Source organism: Varroa jacobsoni, unplaced genomic scaffold (genome assembly GCF_002532875.2).
Source record: "Varroa jacobsoni isolate VJ856 unplaced genomic scaffold, vjacob_1.0 scaffold_164, whole genome shotgun sequence".
NCBI lineage: Eukaryota > Metazoa > Arthropoda > Arachnida > Mesostigmata > Varroidae > Varroa > Varroa jacobsoni.
The window spans coordinates 25,712-40,883 of record NW_019213066.1 but is presented as its reverse complement, the minus strand read 5'-3'; the positions used below and the strand labels follow the sequence as shown (position 1 = coordinate 40,883).

At 39.2% G+C, this 15,172-nt stretch overlaps 2 long non-coding RNA genes across 4 annotated transcripts; one reads left to right on the top strand and one right to left on the bottom strand.

The window, feature by feature from the left end:
* The first annotated feature begins 2,450 nt into the window (after positions 1 to 2,450).
* On the top strand, positions 2,451 to 15,137 carry LOC111270668 (uncharacterized). Of its 3 annotated transcripts, XR_015315036.1 has the most exons (5): positions 2,451 to 2,542; positions 3,189 to 3,451; positions 4,447 to 6,657; positions 7,084 to 7,184; positions 8,031 to 9,344. It is a non-coding gene; the product is annotated as an uncharacterized LOC111270668 (long non-coding RNA). The 3 variants fall into 3 exon arrangements; XR_015315026.1 differs by lacking the exons at positions 7,084 to 7,184; positions 8,031 to 9,344 and adding an exon at positions 14,917 to 15,137; XR_015315027.1 differs by lacking the exons at positions 7,084 to 7,184; positions 8,031 to 9,344 and adding an exon at positions 14,917 to 15,137 and having other exon boundaries at positions 2,452 to 2,482.
* Positions 11,354 to 13,197, bottom strand: LOC111270688 (uncharacterized). The gene is made up of 2 exons (XR_002686410.2): positions 12,765 to 13,197; positions 11,354 to 12,056 (listed from the first exon to the last, which is right to left on the bottom strand). It is a non-coding gene; the product is annotated as an uncharacterized LOC111270688 (long non-coding RNA).
* Positions 15,138 to 15,172: the final 35 nt, after the last annotated feature.

Sequence of the window (15,172 nt, the reverse complement as noted above, 5' to 3'; positions counted from 1 at the left end):
GATCATGTTTGCTAGCATTCAATTTGGAAAATGAATGTTACTAGTTTCTAGGTTATTTATTTAAGATCAAAATGATAGAACGGACTAAAAGGGGCATAACGTTAGCCGCGACACGCTGTCGCATGAGTCCCTTTGCTGAAAACTTTCGACTTCGCGTTGCGTTCGAGACTTATAGCGTTTTGCTGGGAGCGAGTCCTTCATAGCTTTGTCGATCAGGAACGCTCCGAGGCAGATAGATGAAAATAGCAGTTATTCTCGTGCACCTTTTGGACTTTTCTGTGACCTAGTAGTGCTTTCTAGTCATCTGCACCGGCGTCACGCAAAGCAACTGTCCATCAAAAGATCTTCTAATAACAAAGCTGCTAGAAGCCAGAAAAGAGGCCAACTTGAATTAGTTGGACATCGCATGAGTTGCAGTAGATCGAGACGTAGAATGACCTGAAGATGTTCCGGCAAGAGCTCCATGTCCGGACACCTCTTTGGGGCAGATCTTCAACAGGGCCCCACCCACATCCTCCCTGGGTCGGTGATATAAGCTAACCTGTTCCTCTCATACCGGCTAATCGTATCTTGGATGCAGTGCCGAAAGTGCAACATGTCACGGTGGCTTGCAATAACCACATTACTGCTTCTTACGCTGAAAGCTGGTGCTGAATCTTCTAATTTGACCACATCGTTCGCAGATCGAGTCTCCTCCTCGTCTATCGCAAGATTAAAAAATAAGAGCCCAAAGGATTCGCCGAATGTGAGCTTAAGGGGTGCTGGAGCTTTCAAGTTAGGTTCATTGATCGACAATATACTGCCAAAGAGTAAGGACGTTTCGAACTCGAATCCGGTGGTGCACGTTGGCCGAGACGTACACAGTAAGTACAACAGATTTTACCAGTTAAGTGAAAATGTATTCTTCTAACTGCTGTTTCCTGCGTAAGATTGTGACATCTTTTGGGCCTTTGAGTGGCAGCTTGACGGACAGGGCAGACATAATCTTCGAGCGACTCTTGTGATGGTAATCAAATAACGGCCAGAACCAAATATCCTTTAGGAACAACTCGATAGATCAAAGTTGGAAGTAGGGTTCTAGTTGTTTTTGTTGGTCTCTGTTTAACAAGGATATTTTTCAATTACACTATTAACGTTTTGCCAACCTTCAGTGCTCACTACAAGTAATTCAGTTGTGTTTCAGCACCCGGGTTTCTGGGTGTATAGTTTCAGCAAAACAAATAATAGGAGCAGACCGCAAAAACGGTCATATGTATGTAACTTCTCAAGTCGACTGCTATAATAACTTGCTCGTTTTAATAAAATTATTCATATTAATATGTTTATATGTGATTTCTATTCTGTACAAAAAAAGGCTGAGCGGTTATAGGGGAAATTATCTAAGTAACGCAGTGGTATATCTGTACACAGGGACTACACAAATTCATCTTATCTCCATTACGATTGACTGAAATCATCGGCATTGTTATTATTATTATTTTGCTTATCGCAAAATCGTGCTAACAAAAAATGGGTCAATCACATTACTTTTTTTAGCTAATTAACTTTGAACAATTACCACAATATCCTACCTTACTACTTTTAGAAAATAGATAGAAATGGCTGGCCGTTTGCGTAAGACTCGATGAAACGCGACAGCAGTCTTGTTTTCGTATCTGTATATGGTCTACGTTGCGGGCAGGCATTCGTTTCGTAATATGCGATCGATTTTGCGCTGAGGTTATAGAAAACACCCACTCAAATGATGTCATATACGTAAATGTCAGTGTAACCCTTTTGCCAAAATGTATGAAGTCATTTTGTACGTATTACATATTTGAATAGATGCATGTCAGAAGAGGCCAGGTACGATTTTTATAACGCCGCACTGTATAATTTGAGGTATTGTTCGAATAAGTCACTTGCTGCCCAATCGACCCATTTATATAGAACTCGGCATTAATCGGGCAACGCACCGATTTTCTGAATAGCGTAAAGAGCTTTCTACTTTTACATATACAGTATGGAATTGGATTGGGTAGCGAATTGGAATAAGCGTCCCGAATATTCATTGAAAAAAAACTAACCTAGAAGAAATTCGTTGATTTTTGTCTGCTCTATAGCTGGAGCCGGATCGGCGTTGTTTTTGCGTCATTACAGCTGCTTGGAGATAGTTAAGGATTTACATATTATTTTCGTCAATTAACAAATACACGGATCCATGAAATCGTCTTCATTTCCCAGAAGAAGGACTTTGCGATGAGTCCATATCTGGTCCGTCATGGCCATTGCTGTGCTGCGTCCTTGAAACTAATAGCCGTAGTTTTCAGATCGACTGAAGATAAAATGGCAAGGGTGAAGGGATGTTTTTCGTTCCGTGCCGTAACCATTGATCTTCTAGGAAAATATCTTCTGTGTTTTAACTGCGATCTTTACCCAAACTCCGAATGATTGTTTAAATTGTGGTTGACTTACAATTAGAGGTGGCTTTTTAGGCCATTCGGTTGGTGTCACCACTTTTATATATACTCGCATACAAATATAGCTCACGTCGTTCGATGTGGTAAAATGAAATGTTATTTGTTTTAATTATAAGAGCCGTATGATAATATTTATTTATTTACCTCATTGGTTTTCGAGTCATGCCTTTATGTGGTGAAAACAGAAACTAAGGTGACACAAAGCTGCCAGACCTAAGTGGATCGCCATGTTTGCCAAAAGTATTCGTTTCGAAGAACGCTCACAGTCTGAGGGTCTAGCACAGTAAAAGACGTCGGCAAAAACGTTAACAAATACGTTCTACTTTTAATTACCAGAGCGTTCAAAAGACTTGTTGTGCGTCTTCGGCCAAATCTTACGGACCGTAGAATTACGTTTTGAGCCTCACTATATGAACAGCTAATAGCGCAACAGATGCGTTGACGTGTCCATTTGGTCGGGTCTGTTTGCGTTAAAAATTAAAGACCACTGTTTGCTATCGGGCTTTCAGAGGAAAGACATTTCCGAGATGGATTTCCGCCCTTTCAACCACGTGATATCCTTTTGCAGTGCTATTTATAGCTTTGAATAGTTCAAAGCATTTGTGTGTAATTGTTTGGTTGCAGAAGTACATTGCATGGACGGCTTGATTCTCCAACATGTTTTTTTTAGGGACCTTCGAATATAGCGAATATATACAAAAAAATTTCGTTTCCGCCTATTTTATCCAGATGTTGCTGGGGGCCGTTCTCTGCCTGGAGTTGTGGCTGCCGTAGGTCGTAATACAATGGCGCGTTCGCTTCTCTCCCTGATGGGTCCCTTTATGTTGGGAGCCATAATGACTGCACCGCTGATTGCGCCTTCTGCTATCTTGGCTATGGGAGCGCTAGCTCCTATGGTGGGGATCGGCAGTGGGACCGGGGTTGGAGTTTTTCGCCGGCGGAGAGAGATCCGTCAGTCACTCTTCGAGGTTGAGCAAGATATTCGGCAACAGGTAATTGTCGATCCTGAGTAATAATAAGCATCTTTGACAAATGCAAAAAAAAATTTGGTAAAAGCAATGCGAAAATTAGAGAGAAAAAAGTGACTGAACTATTTAACGTACTTGTGAATGCCTTGAAATATCGATAGGTTAAACAGGCTTAAACGGGTTAATGCGAGTACACTATCTTTGCGATTTCCTATCTGCTTCTGTAACGATACGGACTCGCCAATGAAAATGCTAGTAATTTTTCCATGTTGAATGTATGTTTATGAAATTTCTCCGGATTTGATTATATATCGAATCTAATCACCGGTTTCGCAACGATCTGGTGGCCAATGAAGGACTTTGTTACCGCTAAGGGCCTTGGCCACATTTCGATATCTATTCTAAGTGATAAGGTGCACTAAGGCAACAACGGACGCCAGTTGCGCAGCTGCCGCTTGTCGGTGCACTTGAGAGCAGTGACATGTGTACGCATTCAATGGATCATCCATTATCGATATTTGATTCAGAATGAAACGAGCAATGCACAATGACATTTAACCGTTCTGTTTTACTACGCTGTTTATAAGAACTTAGGCATAAATAACTTAGATCCTGGCAACCAGTCACAATCAAAGTTGTAGAACTGTAGAGCCATCACACCCTAGGGCGCGTCCGTAGAAAGCTGCACATGTTATATTGCAAACTTATGTTGAATGTCACGTTCGAACTTCTTATCTAAATTACACTATGTGGTAGAACAAAGAAGTGCCTACAACGATAGATCGCATCGTTAGAATATCATGAAGATTGCGCGGTACACATCTGTTCTACGCCGCAAGCAAATCAATCTTATGCTTGAGGCGCACGAGCTGTAGATCCACGCTTAGCCTGCCTTTGAAACCGTAAATAGTAATAGTTAGTTCCGTATCGTGCAATAGCGTTCATCCAGTGAGAATAGTGTGTTGACAAATATAGAAAACTTAAAACGTCATTGATATAACGTGCGATGTTAATTTCAGATGAAGCGGATCCTTGAAGAACTCGAACAATTCTTGAGTCCTACTCCGAAATCTAAGAATTTTCGAGGACATGAAAAGAGCAGTAATTGACTTTAACGTTTTTTGACGTGCCTGGAAGAGCGGCTCTTCCTTCCGACTATCGTCCATTCTGATTAGCAAAAAATCTTCTACCCGATTGCATTACCCTCCAACGAGCATAGCGAATACATATAGTGCCTATACTCATGGAAAAATGCGATCAAAGACTTTTCTGCTAGTGTTTTCTTTAGACAATCAAACTAAAAGCGCTTTCTATCACCACGTTGACAGAAATTTTTCGTGTACGTCTAGAATTGGAGTTGGTTACAATGCTGTCGTGTCTTAAGCCTGTCTTTCATTTGGGCTTTCTGATGTAGGACACGCCTTGTCACACCTACAGTTCATTTCATCTCGTTCAATTTTCACGTCACATCTTTCCGTCCGTCCGTCCGTCCGTCTGTCTGCCTGCCTGTCTATATAATTACAGTAGTAATTGTTTATTCTTACGTGATCATAACCGAACATTAGCTGCCGCTTGTTTATAGTTGAGAAGTAGCCTTACACGTCTGTCTCTATTCTATCCTGTCAAAAGTCAAAGGTGCCTGAGTCGTTGAGCATCACTTCCGACGGCTAAATAATGGTCCTTAGAAAAAAACTCGACCTGAAGTGTGTGTACATAGGGTATCGAACTTAGATTATCTCACGTGTCTCTGAGTCCATTGAATAAATATGTTAGCATTGCACGATTACGGAGACATATAGCTCACATCGTATAGCACTGGTGAGTTATTTTGATCAGTACCTCAACTCTTTTTTAAAAGCACTCTTAAAACTCAACAAAAGCATAGTATCTTTTTCTATGATTATTAATTTTGAGTTATTTGAGTAAATTAGTAATAAACACATTTGGGCGATATTTCGGCCATAATTATTTATTCTGCTGTAATGGCACTGGGTCAAGACCCAGGACGGATATGATTATTTATGGTCAGCTATTTCCACAGTTGTCAATGCTTTCACACTACTCGGTCCATAAATAAACCAAAGTATTTAATTTGTAAATTTTGAAACATCGCTTTTTTTTTTTTAATTTAAAATATTTTTTTTCTATTTTTATGATTCTTAATAAAGTATCTTATTTCAGTTTTGTAAATCGTCATTTTATTAAAATTGAAGGTATTTCAGCGGATTTCAGTGACAGTAAAGGTATTTGTCGCAATGGAACTGTGATTATGTCTGCAGGCATATAATTAATACCTCCGAAGTCCCATTCACATGAACTAAGTTATTTAAATATTACACCTACCATACCACCCTGATAGAATTTCTGTCGCCTACCAAAACACTAACAGGAGACATAACATTTACACAAAATACGACAAGATTAGACGATGCGCGCTTAACGCAACGATCGGGATATTGATCGGATTTGGGTAAATCATACAATTTGTAGTTATAATTATCTAGACTTTGTGAATGAAATATGTTTCGGGTCCAGTTATCGATACGTAAACAAGAGCCAACAGCGGATTACAGTACACTGATCAGGGCTTCTTCAGGAGAACACAACTTTTATTAAGCAGGAGCTAATTAAAAATACGCTGAAAATGATAACTCATGATTGGTTCAGCAAGAGAAAATCGAGTCGGCGTGAATAGTTAATCATCCTTTCTTGGCTTGTCTGATCCCTGCTGTTATTGTCGTTGACGGCAAAGGCGAATTTGCTTCCCTATCCCCTCTTTTGCGTCGTTCTATAAAAATATTATGCAAATCGCTCCGGGGAACACGTGCCTCGCTTTGCCCGTGCATCCAAACGGACTGCCAGGGCCGTTCGATAATAATAGAATCATTCGATATAGCCAGATTAGAGCACGCGTGACTAAACGAAGCGCTCGACCTGATGATCAAAATGAGAGGTAGAATCATTTAGAGATTATCGAACTAAGAGAACGGAGACGCTTGAATCACCGTAATCAATTTTAAAAGTCGAATATAAGATTCATCCCTTGGCTACAAAGGTTAAATTCCTCGAACAGGTACTAACACCGGAACTGATTTTGATAATCACAGCTTTGCGGCTTATACTGATTCTAGATCTAGTTCACTCTATTTAAGAGTATCCCACAGAGAGCATTTCGAAGTTGAGAGAATAACTTCGAAATCGTCTTGGCGTCGCTTGTTTTGTTTCTATAAGTAAGTATAATGATACCATTCATATTTTATTACTAGTAATACCATAAAGCGTGATATCTACGAACGGCGAAATATCGATATCGATCGGCAGAATTTGTAGGAGAAACTCAGGAGATACTTTGTGTATCACAGTAGTTTTTTTTTTTATCTCACAGGTCTACTTTGAAGCATTCAATGAAATGGAGCAAATATATTTCTTTTACGCCTCTTCGAAGCAATTCATAGTAAAGTAGAGCCCGAATGAGGTGGAACGAGTCAATACAATAACAGACAGCATAAATATAAACGATCTAGCTAATTAGCACCCATTCATAAATTAGTTTCGAGTTGTACTACTGATAATAGTAGTTTCTTTACAAACTGAACCGCGCTTTGAATTTAAACAAGAATGCTGCTAGTTTTTCGTTTTGACTAATATTCCTTCAGATGGCCGATAAACCCCCCGCCCACTCCCAGAACTCGTCAAACTAACCGTTTGCGACCGCCTTCGAACCTCCCAAATATCTTTCGCGTTGTGACGTTTACTAGTAAGCAAAAACATTCTTGTTATTGCACCGTTCTGAAGGGGCAAATATGAATCGTTGAGATATACAAACTGCTCCATCCAACGAAATGTGTGTTTTTCTATATTCCAGTAATTTAATTATGTAGCACGTAGTGAAATGTGTTTGGCCACCTATGGAATTGACCGCGGTGGCTTAAATATGCATGTTCAGGTATATAAAAATCAATTCGTACTCGTCAATTCTCTGTGTTGTATTACCGTCGGTTTTTTGATAGAATACATTGCAAGGTTCGAGGACTAAGGTTAAGTTAAGGACGCACTGGTAGGGCAAATCGGGACGTAATTGCTAACACAAGTTAACGCTCTAGTAATGCATATGTGCGTGAATGTTTGGAAAGAACGAGGTAATAGGCTTGGGTTTGAATGGAAGTAATCAGTCACCTTTCCTAATAATGCCCTCAGAGCTACTCAACGCTGTTTTAAATTAATGGAACACGCAACGTTAAAGCAATGAAGGAAAATTTCTATACGATAATGCAAAATCTAAAGAAGAGCACCAGTCAGTGTTTAGGGGGGTGGAGAGAAATAGCGATGCGATAGTAGACAGGCTTGCCTCGGTTGCATGTAAATCATGTTTTTACACGAATGCATTCTTATTGTTACTTATAAATTTCGCCCCCTTACTACACTATTAGACTTTCCACTGAAAATCGCAGCACGGAAATCTTTCAGTGCACAATATATATATATAATAATAGCACAATAATAATTTAGGGCGTGGCCCTTGCAAACTCATCCCCCAAGCACACAAACGCGATAAATATAATGCACTCTTTCATATAACACTCCGCTTTTTTTTCTTACGAAGACCAGGATTTATTCTTCCGGAGAATGCAGAAATATATATCGTTCCCTTTATGCCCTTGGCAGAAACTTCGACTCTGCAAGAAAGACGTTCAAAGTTGAAGTGGAGCAGCTTTATTCATGATAACTAACATACAACAAAATAAAAATTATTATGCGGTAAATTTGGAGCCTTTAGAGGTTGTTCACGGTAGATCATACAGAACAACTTTTATGGATGACAGCTTCGCTGTACAAAAAGTTACTGCGTAGTCCGCTAAGCTTCGCTCGAAAAAAAAAACAACGCAATTTACAACTAATGGAAAAAACGATAAACCTTAGTATTGACGGGGCAGGCCTGATTGCTGTTACGGCCAACGTTGCTAATGGAAATACGACGTAAGATACGATCATGTGTGAATATATTTGTACTAAGTGTGCCTTTCAGTGGTTTATTTAGCCTTCGATTGAACTTTAAAACCTAGAATATTAAATAAGTTGTGTTAGAGTCCACCACAAATGTTTTCTACTTTTCCTCAAAAAACATACGGTTCTGATCAGTGCAACCTAATATCCAGTTAAACCGGCGCTACATATATATTATAGATAAGCAATTGGGTAGTATTAATGATGTAACTAAATTGTTTAGCGACAAAGGAACTTTTTTCACTCAGACGTAGACGCTACAAGCTATCCTATTTTGGCTCGCTTGTTGGCTACGTTTTCGATCACAATGCACATTTATTCAAAGACAAGAAAGAGCGTATATACTTAAATGAATCATTTTCTATCGATCCGACATTAGAATCAAGGGAAACCTTGAGGCTGTCATAGTTTCTGCTATAATAAAAAAGGTTCCAATATTATCAATGCCCAATCAGCTAACTGCTTTAGTTGTTAAACGATGTCCGGGCGGATACTATTCATCTTTTTGGTATTGAACAAGACCAGTTATCAATATACTATTATGTATTATTTGTGACAATTCAGCCGTTTATATAGTTGTTATATTTACAGGAAATTTGTGCCGTTCTTCTGGCAATCACATTATCTAAATTCCAACGATTCTTCATAAAAACAAATTACTTAGCCTCACGGATCAGTCGATTCCTAATCTCCACTGATTAATACGTTTTTTAAAATATTAGTGCAACTAACGACCAACTAACAAACAACAGTGACATTGTTAATGGTTATTCAATAGAGAAATAGCAAAGGTCACTGAACAAAGCAAACAGAAGTGCACGCTATGATAAAGGGCGAGTCAAGGCAGTATAATTACTTTGTCGTTTGATACGAAGTAAGCAGTATAAAGAGGGTATGACCAAATCTCATTGATTACATAGTTGCAGGTTTGCCGTGAAGCTGATGACTCTAATGTCTTTTAGGCCGTGAACCTTTGCTCATGGATGGCCCTTTCAACTAGCAGCTGTCCGCACATGTATCCACAATAAAAAAAAAAAACATGAAATCGAGAGTTCGCCACTTCGATATGTTTAGCCTCAGGGACGAGGCGGGCATCAGTACTACCCCGCAAAATATGCTAACGTTCTCTGGAGCTGCGTTTTTTTTACAGCACTTTAAATCGCAGAAGATAATCTCCCATTTAAAATGAGACAGCCGCCGACCGTTTCTGAAGCGCAGATAAAACCCTGCGCCACTCTAAAAGAAATACTTTTTATCAGTTGGTACGAAAATTAAGAAACCCAATCGCCTCAATAAAAGATCTCAGAATGCCCCAATCGACATGTTTGAAAGCAAATATGTTGTCGCTCAGCCATGTTTGTTCTATTGAACAGCGTCATCATCTTCGGTAAATTAGACCCACTCGCTAACTTATGGAAAATGCGTTTCAGAAAAGAATAACACTGCTTTGGGAGAAGCTTGTTGTAATAACGAATGAACCCTAGTACTTGACAGCTGTACGTTTTTTTAACTTTGTTAATTACAGCTGACAATGCGGAGCTCTAGTTAAGATTTGAAACACTTAGTTCTTTCATATTTTAGTTGATAAAGTTCATAAGAGCAGATTATCTCCACAACAAAAAAGTATGGCAAATTTCAATTGTGTTCTTCAGCACCCAAAGTATATTTTTGTTTGCCAAAACGCTTGTTAAATTTCAGTTTAGGATATATGCGGATCTATAGTAATATAGCAGCTAGGGCTCTTCCACTTGCTACCATTTGCCACAACGAAGGGTCCCTTCAAGCTATGAAAACTTCAATCGATAAGACAAGGCATTCCTCAAATGGAGAACATAATGTGCTTTTGAAGAAAACCAATACATACATGTTTATTTCCTAGCATATAATTTCTCAATTAGCAATAGGTTGGCTTTCTTTTAAGGCCCTATATACCTATTTAGGATTTTTAAAAAATATAGTAATCAATTTACTAATTTTTTACTGTTATTCTCCCGCGCTTTCCCTCTCTCTACCTTAACGAACGTCAATTCACGATCCCAAATTGTCAATTATCTATTTTTGAACTTGTCAAGAAACTTCTACCCCATCATATATATACGCGAACAGGATTTTTTTTAATATATATATTCTTATACATACAAAATATTATCGCGAAATTGATATATATTTCATATATGCACGTACAGACATCTACACAATTGTTTAATCACTCAGAAAATGCAGGTGGTCTTTAGCTGTAATTATGCTGCGCTCGAGATCCGGCTGAGTATACCCAGCAAAGATAATAAGCATCAACTTGCACCTCACTACCCTTACAAACCGCACGATTTAGTTGGTACTTACTGTTCTCTGAGAGGAGAACTCCTGTGATTATAGCCTAGTCAATAGAATAGTGAAACAGTTGAATCTGTGGAACAGTGGCATTTCTGTGTTTCGAGTTCTACGTCTGACATCGCTGTTAGACATCACGAAACAAATTGTCTGTCTATGCCCGGGTCCGAACCTAGGCCACAAGAACGACACCGACACCTGCCGGTGATTTGGCGTTTCTTTCGATAAACGTGGGTCGTAATGGCTACTTGATTTGTGACGGAATTCTTGCTCAAAAAACGTCAGCTCTTCTTGAAAAGAATACGCGAACTTCGCTCATACTGATAATTCGACTAATATAAAGGACAAATCTGATCCGTGGAACAAATACCTCATATTGTACTTTATGGAGCAGGCAACATTATCGTATAATTATCGTATAAAAATATAATAATAAACAACCATAACATGTATATACAGTATTATACCCACCGTTTTAAGCAAAAGCGACTATTAAATTGAGTTGAAAAAACAAAGACATTTACCAACGTAACAGAGTTACCGTCAATCTGTTTTTCTACAATCTAATCATCATTTCTAAATCTGCTCGTGTACGTCAGATGTTGAAATTTATTAAATAGTTACTGTGGATTTGTTCGTTGAGTACACATCCGGCCTAGTTTCTGCGTCTTAGTTTTCTCTAAAAAATACTTATCTCAGCTCATTCTAAGGAACGCATTTTTCACCACCCATGCATCCTGTTCTTACTTGGAGAGATATTGCTAAAGAATTACTATGTGAGTTTTGTTTTTCTCTTGTTCTAAATTACTTTGACTTCTTGGGCATCGAGAACTTGTCCGACCGGAAGGTCCTGTTGGGCGGGTCTTGCTGGATCTCTCTGCCGTTATCATTACTGAGCTTGCGCTTGCCTTGTGTATCTGATTTTTCTTTTGCTATTAATAAATACGCACACGAGCGTCATCGGATCTTCAGGTTCAAATATATTTATGGTCCATAATTACCTGTGCACAAAAGTCAGCTCATTGCATTTCCCTTACAAGGCTTCATCTTCATGATGAAACGTCAGTCAGCAGCGCGATACGATATTTACGAAATTACAAAAAAACTGCGTAGAAAAATTCACTATTCTTATCTATTCACTCTACCCATTCCACGCGAGAGGTCGATCCGGCAGCGACATACGGTATTAAAAGATTTGATAAGGCAACATACGGAGTCACGCTTCTGGCAGGAGATATTCATTTTTCGATCGAGAGGGCAAAGTTCGACGCCAATGCTCTTTTCCGAAGGAAACCTGAAATTTGTTGAAGTGTGCGTTGAAAATTGGGTTGGGGAACCCAGCGAGTTCAACAGTTCTCGGCCATCATCGCTATCATTGAATGATATGGACGTCAAGTACTGAGTACGTACATAAAAAAATCAAAACAAGCTCTCTATTGAAATTGGAATCATCTTGTAGACGAAACAGAGGTAGGCGCTAACCAGTCTAACAGTTGACTATGCACAAATCACTCGAAAATGTCTTTATAAATTTGCAATAACTTTGTCGTCGTGTCGTGTATGTCAGAAGTATCCATCGTTAACGTCGATCGCTTGATTTCACTTGCCGGTTTTTAACGGGCATAACGTGTACACAATCAATTTCATCATCCGGCAAAGGACTATTTAACTGCATAGGCACATCACATGCTACAGTGATGTTGTTCTTCAGTGTGCAACAATGACTGTTGAAGCTACCTGGTACTATTGACAAGTTACAAAATCGAAATAACCTCACGACGAAAACAGTTACTTCCAGTTCAAAAATGCAGATGTGACGATATCTGAAATAGTACCATTTGACACGCACGTGGTAGTATGTTGCTAATGTAGCAACAAATTACACACACGAGATTATACACGAGCCGTCACGTTTTCTAGTCGCTTACAACGTATACGATTTTTCTAATATGTACCTTTCCGATACGAATAATTATTGATCAAGAGAAGCGTCTCAACCTACCTAACCGCAGGCCCGCTGGTTTGCTCAGAGAGGCGGCTTTTACAGTATAATAACGATTTCGTATGGCATATCCAGATCAACGAGTGTGCTATTAACAGATAAACTTACAGTTACATAGTTTAACAATGACGTGGGCACTTTGTGTAAGTTCGTTGATTACGATATACGCATTTCATCAAAAAACTGAACTGACCAAAATATATTGTTTCTCCATCACAGAAAAAGACATATTAATATTACTCTGTGGAGCACGCCAACATAAGAGCACAAACGGCAGCAGTGATAATGAAGCCTATTTTAAAATGGCACAATAGTATATTCATGAAATTGGCAAGGAAAATCATTGGTGCAAAAAGAATACGGTTGCCATATTCGAGGCTGTTCTTTTGAAGTGTAAAAGGGACAGCACCCCATTCAGTGCTTCACGTGCTAATTCTTTAGTAGTAGTTGGTTTTTTTTTTTGATACTTTACTGATCTATTTGATATTGGAGTAGATATAACCCTTAACCTTGAACAAAAAGCGAAACTCTTATAACGAATATTAGTATAGGTCCTTGAATCATGCTCCCGCAATACATCAAGCGAACACGCACGCTGACTTAATGCTTCCATTTGCATATGTTGGTCTACATAGAGAATATTATTTTGAATTATCGCGCTCCGTATTACTCTGGTATCGACGCGCTTACACATTACTAATATTTTAGCGTATCTGCAAGACCTCGTCCGTTCGTGGAAGGGACGCAGGAGATGTTGCCAAAAGATAATTTTGAAAGAGATAATTTTGTCATTGTGTTCGACAAGGAAACCCAGCACCGACACGTGCCATGTATTGCCTGCCGTTCCCTGCGCTGAAACGTCACACAACTGTGCCCTTTCTGACGTTTTCGAGTCTCTCAGCCATTAGACACACAGTTCACAAATCGGATATTCAGCACAAGTAGGCAAAGAATATGAAGCTCCTCATGAAGTAAACACGAGTGCCTTTTGCGAGCCACAGCGAAGCGCGTAACATTGAATTATTTAGCACGAATGGGAACTCTAAGTATAGTAAAACCTTTACAACAGCAACAATTTGGTAAACATATGCATGTTTCGAATTTCGACAGAAGGTCTCGAGGCAGAAAAAATAGAAGGATTGTTCCTATATTGATTCTAATATTGATCGACTTGAGTCGATCATTTATTTCAAACGACCTTTCCCTAATCAATCGAACACAGATTGTCCAGGCTTTTCAGCTTCTATCCAAAGGCAATAAGGTGCCAATTAGTTTTAAAGAGATGCCAGTTAGTACTAAGTTCACACTGCGGCAAAAAAAAAGAATTCTAAACGGTGCTTGTCCCTGCATAGAGCCTAAAAAAATCTAGACTGTTTATGTCTGTATGTAGGCAGACCTTTAGACATCGACCTTTCAGGTCAAGCTGTTACTGACAATGCACGAAACTCAAGAGTACAACCAGCTTAGAAAGCTAAGTTTAAAACTAAGTTCGACTGATTACCAGTCAACATGACTTGAAATGCTCTGAATTCTAGCGTAGTGAAACATTTTGCGCTACAAGCATTCAACGTAGCGGGCACCGTTTTTACTGAAGACATTAGTGCGCCAGCGTTCGGTGCCGCCTATTACGCAAGAAGGGAAGTCGCAAACACATAGACAAAGATTTGACAATTATCGCTAAGTAAAAATACGGTAACTTTTATCGCTACAAATGGATCTGTGATCTGCGAAATCACTAGCGTTATGGTATTTTCATAGGAGTAATTCGGACTGAATTAATTGTTGTAGCAGAAGTTATGCGAGGACAGTTTTTTTAATAACGTTTATAATTTAGTGAACTGATACAAGATGTAAGTCTATGGCTGTATACAAGTTTGAGCAGCAGGTGCACATTCTGATACCGTCCCGATGATATCAACCGTATCGGCGGAACGCGAACTCAAAAGTGAAATTTGAATGATACGATACGTCTTCGACTGAATTTCTCTACTGAATGCTTAACTCGTCTAAGTGGTTTTGTGTGTTCGAAGACACTGTTACAGCTAGATAAAACCTTTATATTTTTTTATGGGATATTTTCAGGGCAAGGACAAGAGACTTGCCAGTCAACATTCCCGAAAGACATCCGGTTCATTTCATGATTTGCTTGCAGATAAAACAACTATTTGAGTTTATGGTATCTGTATAGATACTCGCATCAACTATAGCACCCGCAGCTGCCACCTTCATCGAAGATGAGGCCAGCAGGCCGCGGGTCTAATAGGTAGCCATCGACGGGCTTATTGTCACTCCATGGCCCAATAAAAACGCTACACACGCGATGCCCTCAGTTCACTGCCGTCGTTGATATTTGCGTAGGTAAATGATTTCATATGACGTTCTTATGTCGTAGTGGGCAACTGGGAAAA